The sequence below is a fragment of the Camelina sativa genome, chromosome 1, assembly GCF_030686135.1.
Source record: "Camelina sativa cultivar CO46 ecotype springtype chromosome 1, ASM3068613v1".
Classification (NCBI taxonomy): domain Eukaryota; kingdom Viridiplantae; phylum Streptophyta; class Magnoliopsida; order Brassicales; family Brassicaceae; genus Camelina; species Camelina sativa.
The window spans coordinates 23,339,839-23,351,110 of NC_141880.1; the positions used below are offsets into that span (position 1 = coordinate 23,339,839).

General features: G+C 37.4%; 1 non-coding gene and 1 pseudogene across 1 annotated transcript; both read left to right on the plus strand.

Moving 5' to 3' along the window:
- The first annotated feature begins 161 nt into the window (after positions 1 to 161).
- Positions 162 to 1,756, plus strand: LOC147950240 (uncharacterized; annotated as a pseudogene).
- An 8,958-nt stretch (positions 1,757 to 10,714) lies between these two features.
- On the plus strand, positions 10,715 to 10,821 carry LOC147950241 (small nucleolar RNA R71). Its single transcript, XR_015565115.1, has one exon. It is a non-coding gene; the product is annotated as a small nucleolar RNA R71 (small nucleolar RNA).
- The last annotated feature ends 451 nt before the right edge of the window (positions 10,822 to 11,272 follow it).

Here is an 11,272-nt window from a genome sequence, read left to right on the forward strand (position 1 = left end):
TATTATGAATGTTGTTACATATTAGCATGTAAATATATGTAAATTATGATTTGTAGAAAAAGGCAGCTGAACTTATGAAGTCTGCTGGTAGTCCATCAAGTATAGCATATGGACCAGGAGATGCTCTTACCCAACTTTTAGGTCCTGATAATCCTGGTCGAATGAGGGCAATGGGTAGAAACATGAACAAAACCAAGCTATCTTGTTTCCAAATGAAGCATAAGATTTTTACTGAAATGCAAGAGAATCAAATACATCTCCAGCAAACAGTCCATAAGCTACGAGATGAGATTGACAAACTAAAGAACCAGGTTAGCTAGAGGCTTTCTTTATGTTTGGTTAACTGCTATATTATTATATGTTCAAATTAATAACTTTTTATATATGTTACAGAGACAAGAAACTGAGACTGGTGAAAACTCAGCAGCAAGAGTGTATTGTAATTTATAAGTAAGTATACAAATTTCTTTACAATTACTTAGAATATGACATGTTTTTATTCTACTAACTATTTTGTAGAGTGTGAACAAAGGATCACAACCTAAGTGTGTCTTGATTGATTGGGCTGGTGATTATACAAATGTTGCTGAGGGACGCATTATTTCTTCTGATCCAAAGGATATGGTGAATAACAGTCCATTAGGCCCTCACATTCGTAAAGTACTTGTTGAGACTGCTACTGTACCAGAAGCATCTTTTTGGAGACCTGCCCATCAAATTTTCACAATTGAGAACGCTGTTGGGCATATGATTGTCTGGCCTGCCAAAAAGTGTGTTAATCTTGAATAGGAGCTGCAGCAAGATGATATTGCAACACTGGTAAGGGTTTTTTGTTTACTTTGTCATGACTTGATTAGTATCAGTTAACATACTTAGGTTATTGTCACAATGTGTTTGACAGGGTACAAGGAAAGATTCATTGAACAAATGCAAACTACTCGAATGATGATGTAGTTGTTGCTGAAGGACGTTGGCTATCAAAAGATCCAAAGGCATTGGTGAATGGACTTCCAATCGGACCAAAGGCTGTTAAAGTATTTGTTGATGAGGTGCATCAGTCCGAGACATTTATATGGAGGGCTACGATGGAAGTAGCATACCTTGAGGACTGTTTACTGTCTTTTGTTGCATGGCCTTATTGCAAAGTTGTATTTGAAAACACCAACACAGATGGAGCATGTCAGAAAGCTCCAGTTCATCTGCATCAATTGATCAGTCAGGAGAACAATCAGCATCAGCAGTTCTAAAATCTACAGAAAGAGGTGAGAAGTCCTATATTGATACAACTACAGCAACATGTCAAAAATCTGCAGCAACAAAGACGAAGTCTACAACATCAAGTCAAAAAATCTGCAGCAACATCAAAGGAGAAATCATTTGCAGCAGATCCTACATCAGGAGAGAAGTCTCTAACAAAAGGTTCAAAATCTCCTGCAACTGAAATTGAACTAACTTCACAGCCCCCTCTTCGGAGATCTCCGGTAAATAACAACACATGTTATGAATTTATTATAGTTAGTATTCTCTCTTTATTAAATGGTTTATATTGTAAACATGTCAGAGGAAAAACATAGGTGGAGGTATGAAGGAAAATCAGAAGTGTACGCTGATGGATATTAGCGGAAAGAAGCGGATTGTTGCTGAGGGAAGTGTTCATAAAACTGACCCGGAGCATAAGGTCCACTCTGTTACATTGGGTCCTAATGCTACTAGTGTTTGGATTGAAAAAGTGAAGGTGGATGATGCAGCAGTCTAGAAGACATCAGATGAGATCGAGTTTATGAGAGATGCACTTGGTTCACCTATCGCTTGCCCAACAGATAAATTGGTTGTCTATTGACTGGTAGAAACTAAGCTAAGTGTTAGAAATTGATGATTGTGAGTTGAGTATACATGTTATGCAGATGTTATTACAAAACTAATGATGAAAGAAATTTTCTTTGTAGGGAGTGAAGCAACTTTGGTCCAGCTAGTCTAACTAGCTACTTTTGTTTAGTTTAAGAATATGTTAAAGAACTATGTGTTTGGGATTCAGACTTATGATTTATGCTATATTGGTTTCAGACTTATGTTGCTTCTTTTGGATTCAAACTTATGTTGCTTCTTTTGGATTCATACATGTTTTATGGTTTCAGACTTATGTTATATGGTATTTTGGATTCAGACTTGTGTAGTGAAGGATTTATATTTTATTAATAATATTATGCAAATTATAATAATAGATAGCTATATTAAAATACATATAACATCAAAAAAAAATGTTATCTTCATATATTATAGCGCTAAACATTAGCTCTCAAAACCTATATTACAGCACATTCGTAGCTATTAATAAATTAAGTATGGCAAAATCCATAAGCTATTATATCAATATATATTATTGCACTACAAATGACTTGTTAAATAATAAAATTGAGAAAGCGATAAGGATATATTTGCAAAAAAAAATGAGATGATAAGATATATCACAGCATAAAATCTTTGCCATTATATGGAGATCTTTCGTAGAACATAGTAAAAGTTATTAAAAAAAATATTACCCAAAAATATATTGCTATAGTATAATAATTAACAGCATACAGAAAACATTATGTTATCTACTTATATCATTGCATTAGAAATGTGCTATGGTAAGGGTGACCTCTACCACAGCTCCGGATGACACATCAGTTACTAAAACGCTATTAATAACATATTATAGCGAAAATCCCATGCTATAAATGTTCATTTTTATTGTAGTGTAATTAGCGACTGCTTTGTGACTATTCTTTTATAGTCGTTTATTAGTCGCTTATTTGCGATAAAACAATTTAGTCCCTAAATTAGTCGCTAAATAGCGACTAAAAAGCGACGAAATAAGTTGTGAATGTTGTCGTCAAACAGTCGCCAAATCCGCAACTATTTGTGTAGTTGTTAATGTAGTCGTAAATTTGGCGACCATTTTACGACATTTTCAGCGGGTCGGAATTTTGTCGCAAAATAGTCGCTAAAAGGTTGTTTAAACACGTTTTTAGCATTCCGGAGTAGGTGTACCAGTATTTGGTGACTACGTGATATAGTCACTTTTTAGTCGCTAAATATGCCTATGTAAACTGGCTCGCCAATCGTTTTTCTCACTCGCAGAAACACAAAACAACAAAAAAAAACGTGATCATAGAGTTTTATAATAATGTCAGGAAGTTACAATTATAGTAATTTCCTGGAGTGGATGTACAAGAGGATCGATGAGGTGACGGGAAATTTTACATAAGAGTTCAGAGCCGGGATGGAACAGTTCATGCAATTTGCAAATAGCCAGCCTTTTGCACAAGAAAATGGGGGTAAGTTTTTTTGCCCTTGTAGTAAGTGCAAAAACGGGAAGCGTTTTCTAGGGACTAGAATTTGGAATCATATTTTTAGTTATGGGTTCATGCCAGATTATTATGTTTGGTATAAGCATGAGGAAGAAATTAATATGGTATAGGAACGAGTACTGTTGATCCGACATTTATTATTGGGAGTGAGAAAGTGGGTAATGTAGTAGAAGATACATATGTGGATATGGTGAATGATGCATTTCCTTCTAATGTGGGTTTTGATGATAACTATCAATGGGATGGGGGTTATCAGAGTGTAGAAGAACCAATACTTAACCATTCAAAATTTTTTTATGACTTGTTCGAAGGTGAAAAAAATTCAATATATGATGGTTGTCGTGAAGGTCACTCACAATTATCTTTAGCTGCTAGAGTTATGCAAAATATGGCAGATTATAATATGAGTGAAAAGTTAGTGGATTCAGTATGTGAAATGTTGAGTGATTATTTACCAGAAGGACACCAGGCTACAAGTTCTCATTACTAGACAGAGAAATTGATGCGCAATTTAGGACTCCCATTTCATACAATTGATGTTTCTATAAACAATTGTATGTTATTCTGGAAAGATGACAAAAAGAAAGAAAAATGTTTGTTTTGTGATGCACCAAGAGGACAATGTTCCATCAACAACTCCATGATCAACTCCAATATGGTTCATATTGTTTCTTAACTCATGAACTAAGGTCTTTTCTTCTGTTTGTATGTGTTATAAACTTTTTCTTTCTTTGCTTTTGGTTTGAATTCTATTTTGGACTTGTGTATGTTCTGGTTTCAATACAATGATGGTTATGTTTATAATGTGTTTTCATTAGATTTTTCATTTCATAAATCAGTATTAAAATCAGGATTACAAAACAATAAGAACCAGTTAATTTCATTATTTTCTAAAACAAAGTAGTCGTTATTTAGAAGTCATTTAGACGGAAAATTGTCGTTAAATAGAAGGTAAATAGTCGCAGAAAAATCGACTAATTTAAGACTAAAGTATTGCAAGTTTTATTCATGTAAAAACGTCGTAACTTAGTCGCAAATTAGTCGCTAAATTTAGCAACTAATACACAACTACTGCTAATATAATCGTTAAATTGTCGGCAGATTGTCGCCAATTTTGGTTACTAAATAACGACAGTGCGACGACAATTTAACGACAACAGTATATCATCGTTAAATAGTCGCTATATAACGACTATTTAACGACTATATGTATTAGCGACAAAAGTTTAACTACATCAGTGATTAGTCGCTAAATAGTCGTAAATTTTCATTTACAGACTATTTAGCGACAATTACTATAGTGGCCGTTGCCCCTGGTTTCTTGTAGTGGCAATGTTCCGTACAAATTCTACTGTCCGCCGGCTCTTAGTAGAATTGCAAGCCTGGTGGGACACCTAATAACCTACACAAGGAAACAAAGCAAATGACGAATTTTGAAGTGGCTAAGGTCTTCACCGAGATCGACCTTCACAAACCCTTCACAATTCGAATCGGGAGAAACAAGGAGAGTTGCAGTCTCCTGCCCCCAATTACCCCCCAATCTGTCCTCTTTGTGACAAAGTGGGACACACTTCCAAGCATTGCACTAACGCCCCTCCACTATGCTCTTGCTGCAAGAACGCTTTTCACTCAGAGGCTATCTGCCCATGGAGAAAAGGGAAGGAGAAAGATCTTGCGGTGGTCACTATCCAGGTTCCCCAACATTTGAGCAAACCTGAGGAGTTCCAGGTGAAACATGTCTCTCAAAAGTGGGTACAGAGAACCTCAATCGAGGCTTCCTCTTCTTTGCTTACAACAATTGGTGATAGATGTCATGTGAGCATCCTAACCAACCAAGCAGTCCTATCAAAGATCCTGACCCGACGACAGTTGAAACCTCAACCGAAGGTGAGAGGGCTGATCCTCCGCAAAGGGAGGAAGTTATTGAGGAAAAGCCGCCAGATGAATCCCAAGGAGGATTCACCACCATCTTATCCAAAATTCAGAAAAAGAAGCTTAGGGCCAAACGCAATAATGGCTCTATATATGCGGGAAGGTTTTCCTTCCGCCATTAGTTACCATTTTAACACTTTTTGTAATGCTGATGTTTTGTTGGAACATATGTGGGATTAATAATCCAGATAAGCAGCAACTCTTTAGATCTTGGTGCCAGCAGCAACGCCCCATTTTTGGCTGTCTTTTTGAGACTCATGTCTTAGAACACAAGCTTTAAAAATCAAGATTAAACAAGTGAACCTTGGGCAAGGTTATTGACTTGAGAGATAGCTAACCAATCCTAGATGTCTAAGCAACAAACAAGAACAATCCTATGGCTAAGAACATTTATGCAAATCAATCCATTTCCATGATAGAGATTCCTATGCTAATCAAGTGATAATCAATAATTTCCAAAGGCAATCACAAGGCAAGCATGCATTAAGAACAAGTCTAAATACCACTAAGCACCCTAATCATTAATTTACATTGGCTAGGAATGCAAAGCTCTTGATTAATTTGGTTCAGGAATTTCATCAAACACCTTATGGGCATGGAAATCCTACTGTCAAGATTCAAGCTTGTTCAAGGCTATCTAGCATTATTAGCACCAATCAAGATAGGAAATACATAAATAAAGCCTTAGACATCAAAGATCAATCATCTATCTCCCTAATCTACCTAGCCTAAAGTTCTAAAATATCTACTCACTCATGGTCATGATCACACAAAGGTAGAGGTTTCATCTTTGTGAAATCATAATTAGAGATTATAGAATAGGAGATTTGAATAGAAATTGCTATTAAAAAACTTAGAAGTACTCAATCATTCAGCAAACCAAGAGTAAACAAGCTTAAGAACCCTAAATGGCTGCTAAACAAAAGATAAGATAAGAGATCAGTCTCCCCTTAATAGGGTTAGAGTATTTATAGGAAAATAAAGGGAGCCGGGTCAACCCAGTTCAAACCGGGTCAAACCCGGATCAAAACTAAAACAAGTGTGGTGATGGTCTCACACGGCCATGCTTTGGCCGCTGGTCCAAACGATCAGTGCACGTCTACTCTTCACTTGGCCACCGTTTGGCCGCTGCTCTTGGCCGCGTGTGGCTCCTGTCTTCACTCTGGCTGTATATACGTTCACTCAAACAGGTATAACTCTTTACACGCACATCTTATTGACCTGAAATCACCTCCATTGCAAAGCTTACTCAATTTCCAATAACGTAGATGAAGAACGCTGGAGCTAAATCCCAAGGAAAGGTCTTTATACGAGTCGATCTTTGAGGGACTGCAAACTGGTTCCGAATCATCAATCATCTTGTGTGCATCCAAATGTGTGTCTTCCATTATATTGCTAATTATTGACTTATTTGGCTCCAAAGCACACTTTCCTTGTACATCTCTACTCCATCATCTGAGATAACAAACTTGATGCAAAATGCAACCTAAACAACCTAAATGCTCATGAATATGCACAAAACAATGAAGAATGAAGCTCTAAAATTACATAAAAACAGAAGATATCAACTCTCCCAAACTTATAACATGCTAGTCCTCAAGCAAGGACCAAACAAAAAGTGAGAGAGAGAGGTTTAAAAATGGGACTGAGATCCTAAAGGTATGAAATAAAGGATTCAAACCAAAGTCCTTAGATGCAGTTCAATGGTGCTAAGATCAATCAAAGTCCTTACAAATATTTTTCTATGCTTAACACAATGCACCACTCTAGTTCATCTTCTATCTATTGGCAAAGACTTGCAATCCTATTGAACATCTCTTTCACATTCATTAAAGTGCTTGGTGTGATCTTGCAAATGGAAAATAAATCAAGCTCAATTGGTTTAAGGGAAAGGCTGTTTATAAAGTGGTTGGAAATGGTGCTTTTAGGTGGTTAACTCTCAAACAAAGAGGAATGCTAGACAGTCATGAAACCTATCTAAGACTGAGAATAATTTGGGCATACAAAGCTTAGCTCTTGATGTTCTACCCACCTAGAAGCTTTTCTACCCTTTTTTCAACTTTCTTTCTCTTTTTTTTTGTTTTCAAACCCAAAAACTCAACTTTGATCTCTTAAACCCTTTTTTGTAACTTCAGGTCTTATTCTTTTTGTATATCTCTAAGGCTGTTCTTTGTTTTAAACACTAGCTCCTTTTCTTTCTTATTCTTTCTTTGCTATACTCCCAATCTTATTTGATTTTCCTTTACTCTTTTCTTTTTTGATTCTAGGAGATTATAACAATACTTTCTATCCCTTTTCCTTGAGACTTAGAGCTTATAACCAAACTTAACCTTAGAGACTTTTCTTTTCTTTTGACCAAGTAAACCTTTATTTCCCTTCTTAATCTCTCTTGTTCCCAAACTTGAACCCAAATCAACATTCTAACCACCTATTTCTTTCAAAACCAGTCGTATTAGCTAGCTATAAAGATTCCAAACCTAGCTAAAACAAGAGCCAGTTCTTTGTCATTCTCAATACTCTCAATATTTCACAAGGCTTGAAAGAAAAAGCTGGGGTTCAAAGGTATGGCAAGAGATTGGGTTAAACAAAATAGAGTGGCAAATAGGGATAGTTAACCCAAATGAAAGTTCCATGAGCAAGCATTCATAGTCCATATGCAAGATAATTTAAAGATCAAATTAAAGTCCAGATAATATAGAGATGCAGCAATGATAGCACGCTTTACACTAGAAGAAAATGCTTTCAAGTGACACAATGCTTTTAAGCCTAGATTCTTCATTTTTTCGCAAAGATTAAACAAGCACCAATGAACTATAAATGAGGGATGTGGGTTCAATCCTAAAACTCTACCTTTACAAGGCAATTTCATCATTATCCCCAAATGCAAATGCATACTAAATGCTTCTAGACTCAATCCTAAACACAAGAATGAATATGCAAGGCTACATGCATTTTTTTGGTTTTTGAATTTTTCAAATTTTTTTTGATTTTTCTCAAAACATAGCTATTAACAATGCAACACACAAAATGAAAATCAAAACAAAACACAATGTTAGATGGTTAGTCCCTCCCCCAAACTTAATTCACACAGTCCCTGTGTGAGAAAAGTCCAAGAGAAAGACTAACAAAATAAAGAAAACAAGACTCAAATGATATATACAATGGAAAGTTAGGACCATACCTTGGCCCTAGTTGTGAACCTTAGGGAGTGGAGTGATAGGAGGAGCTTTAGTGCTTCCTTGAGATCCTGTTGAATTGCTGGAAGGAGAGTGGAGGTTGATAGTAATGACACCTGAGAGAAGTTCATGAAGCTTATCTTTGTCATAATAATACTTGGGATCTAGCTTGGCTTTGACACTTGCAAAGGGTGAAGAAGGACCTTTGTGCTTCACTTTGTACTCTATTGCTCCATCAACAAGCCCCAAAGGATGCAAACACAAAGTCATAGGAGATGAAACAATGGTGGGAGGGTGGTTTTGTTTCTTCTTCCTCTTCTTCTTGTCAACAACTTTATTTGCTTGACCCAAATCCCCTTCTCTAGAATCTCCTTTGAGGTCATCAAATAAAGAGTCTAAACACTCACCATCCAAAATGTCTTCATCAAGCTTTGTAGTCTCTTTAATCCCCACTTTATCAACTTGGAGCTCTTGATGTTGATCATTCAAGTCTCTATGGGCTTCCTTAGTTGCCACTTCTTCACTAGTGATTGTTCCACAATACATTGTAGAGGGAGGTTTGATAGGATAGGATGTGTTGGGATTGACATGAAGAAGAGTTACTCTCTTATTTGGGAAATCAATGCTTGCCCCCACAGTGTTGAGAAAGGAAGTTCCTAGTATGAGAGGGAGCCTGTTGGTTTCTTTCATCTCAACTACCATGAACTCTGTTGGAACTGTGCAATCACCAACCTTGAGTGGATAGTTCTCAATCAAACCAAGTGGAGAGTTTGAGGAATCATGTCCAAACATGATGGAAGAAGAGGGACGCTTCATGTCTTTGATCCCAAGACTCTTTACCATCTCAAGTGGCATCACATTAACACTTGATCCTGAATCACATAAGGCATCATCAAGTTGTAAAGCACCAAGTGAGCAAGATATAGTAAATCTGCCTGGATCTTCAAACTTGGGAAGTGTTTTTGGTCTGGGTTGTTGTTCACTTGGTGAATCAAAAATTCCCATGATTTCTTCCACCTTCTCTCTGTTTGCTAGAATAGCTTTGATGAACTCTATATGGCTACGAACTTGAGACAAGCTATCCACATAAGGCAAAGGTGCTCCAACTCTATTCATATTAGCTTTGAAACTTGAGAGCACTTTCTTTTTGGCCTTTGTAAGGACCCTTTGTGGAAATGGAATTGGAGGACTATAAAGAGGAAGAGCAACACTTGGTTCATCTTTCTTTCAACCTCCTCGGCAACTATCTCCTTACCCCTTGATCCTTTCTCAGTTTTCTCAACTTTAGCAACCACCAAACTCTCAACAGCAGAACCATATAGGAGAGCAGAGATCACTTCAATAGACCTTTCATTCTCATCAGCATGGCTATCCATTTTTGATTTTTTGAAACTCATACTAGTAACCCTGTTCACTTCTTCCTTGAAGATGGCATTGCAAAACTCCTTTGGGTTTGGTTCTGGTTTTCCTGGTAGAGAACCCATTTGTCTTGTTGAAGAGGAAGAAGTTTGTCCCTGGACCTGTGTTTGCAACCTCTCAATCTTGGCATTTAACTCACCATAGACATTTTCAACCTTGTTGTGCATGGCTTTCATTTGTGTAGCAAGTTCAATGGCACCTCTCCCTTGTCCTTCAAGGAGTTGTCTAAGTAGAGCAGTTGTGTCATCTACTTGACCTTGAGGATGTGGTGCATTCATTTGTTGTTGAGGTTGGGAATAGCTTTGAGGTTTTGCTTGGTAGTTCCCTTGAGGTTGAGGCTGATAACTGGGTTGGGAAGGAAAACCAGGAGTTTTTTGTGGTGAATAAGTCTGATCTTGTGGGTTCTCCACATTGGTGTTGTGGTAAGAGAGGTTAGGGTGGTTACGGTAATTGGTATTGAACTTGTTATACCCTTGGCCACCTACATAGTTGACTTCTGCTTGACCTTCAACACAAGCTTCCATACCTTCTTGATAAAGTTCACATTCATTGACAAAGTGGACTTGCTTTTGATTTGCCATCATCGTCTTATCCATCTTGTCATTCAAAGCTTTAATCTCCTTGAGGTGCTGCTTATTCATATCAGTATAGTCCCTTGTAGTTCTGTCATAATCCTCCCCATAGTTGCCATCACTTTGAGCAAGATTCTCCACCAAAGTCATACCAACATCAACATCTTGGCCAAGAAAGTTACCTTGACTTGCTGTGTCAAGCAACATCCTTATCTTTGGGAGCAGCCCTCTATATAATGTGCTGAGAAGAGACTCCTTGGAGAAACCATGATGAGGACATTGCATAGTATAGCCCTTGAATCTCTCCCATGCTTCACAAAAACTCTCATTTCCCTTTTGAGCAAAGCTTGATATTTCATTCCTCAACCTTGCTGTTCTTGTAGTAGAGAAAAACTTGGATAGGAAAGCTCTCTTGCATTGATCCCAAGATGTGACTGATCCCACTGGTAGGTTCTTCTCCCAAGTCCTAGCTCTATCTCCAAGAGAAAATGGAAAGAGGCGGAGCTTGAATGCATCTTCAGAGATTCCATTGATTTTCACTGTCCCACACATCATATCAAATTGATCCAAGTGATCAAGAGGGTCTTCCATAGGAAAACCATGAAACTTTGAGCTCTGCACCATGTTGATAAGACTTGACTTGATCTCATAGTTATTGTTCTCAACAGGAGGTGCTCTAATTCCTTGGCGTTTCCCATGAATGTTGGGTTGATCATAAGTTCCAATAACTCTTGGTTGTCTTGGAGGATGGAGAGGAGCTTGGTCTTCATTGTGCTGATAATTTCCATTATGACCACCAGCAGGAGGAGGATTGTTCTCC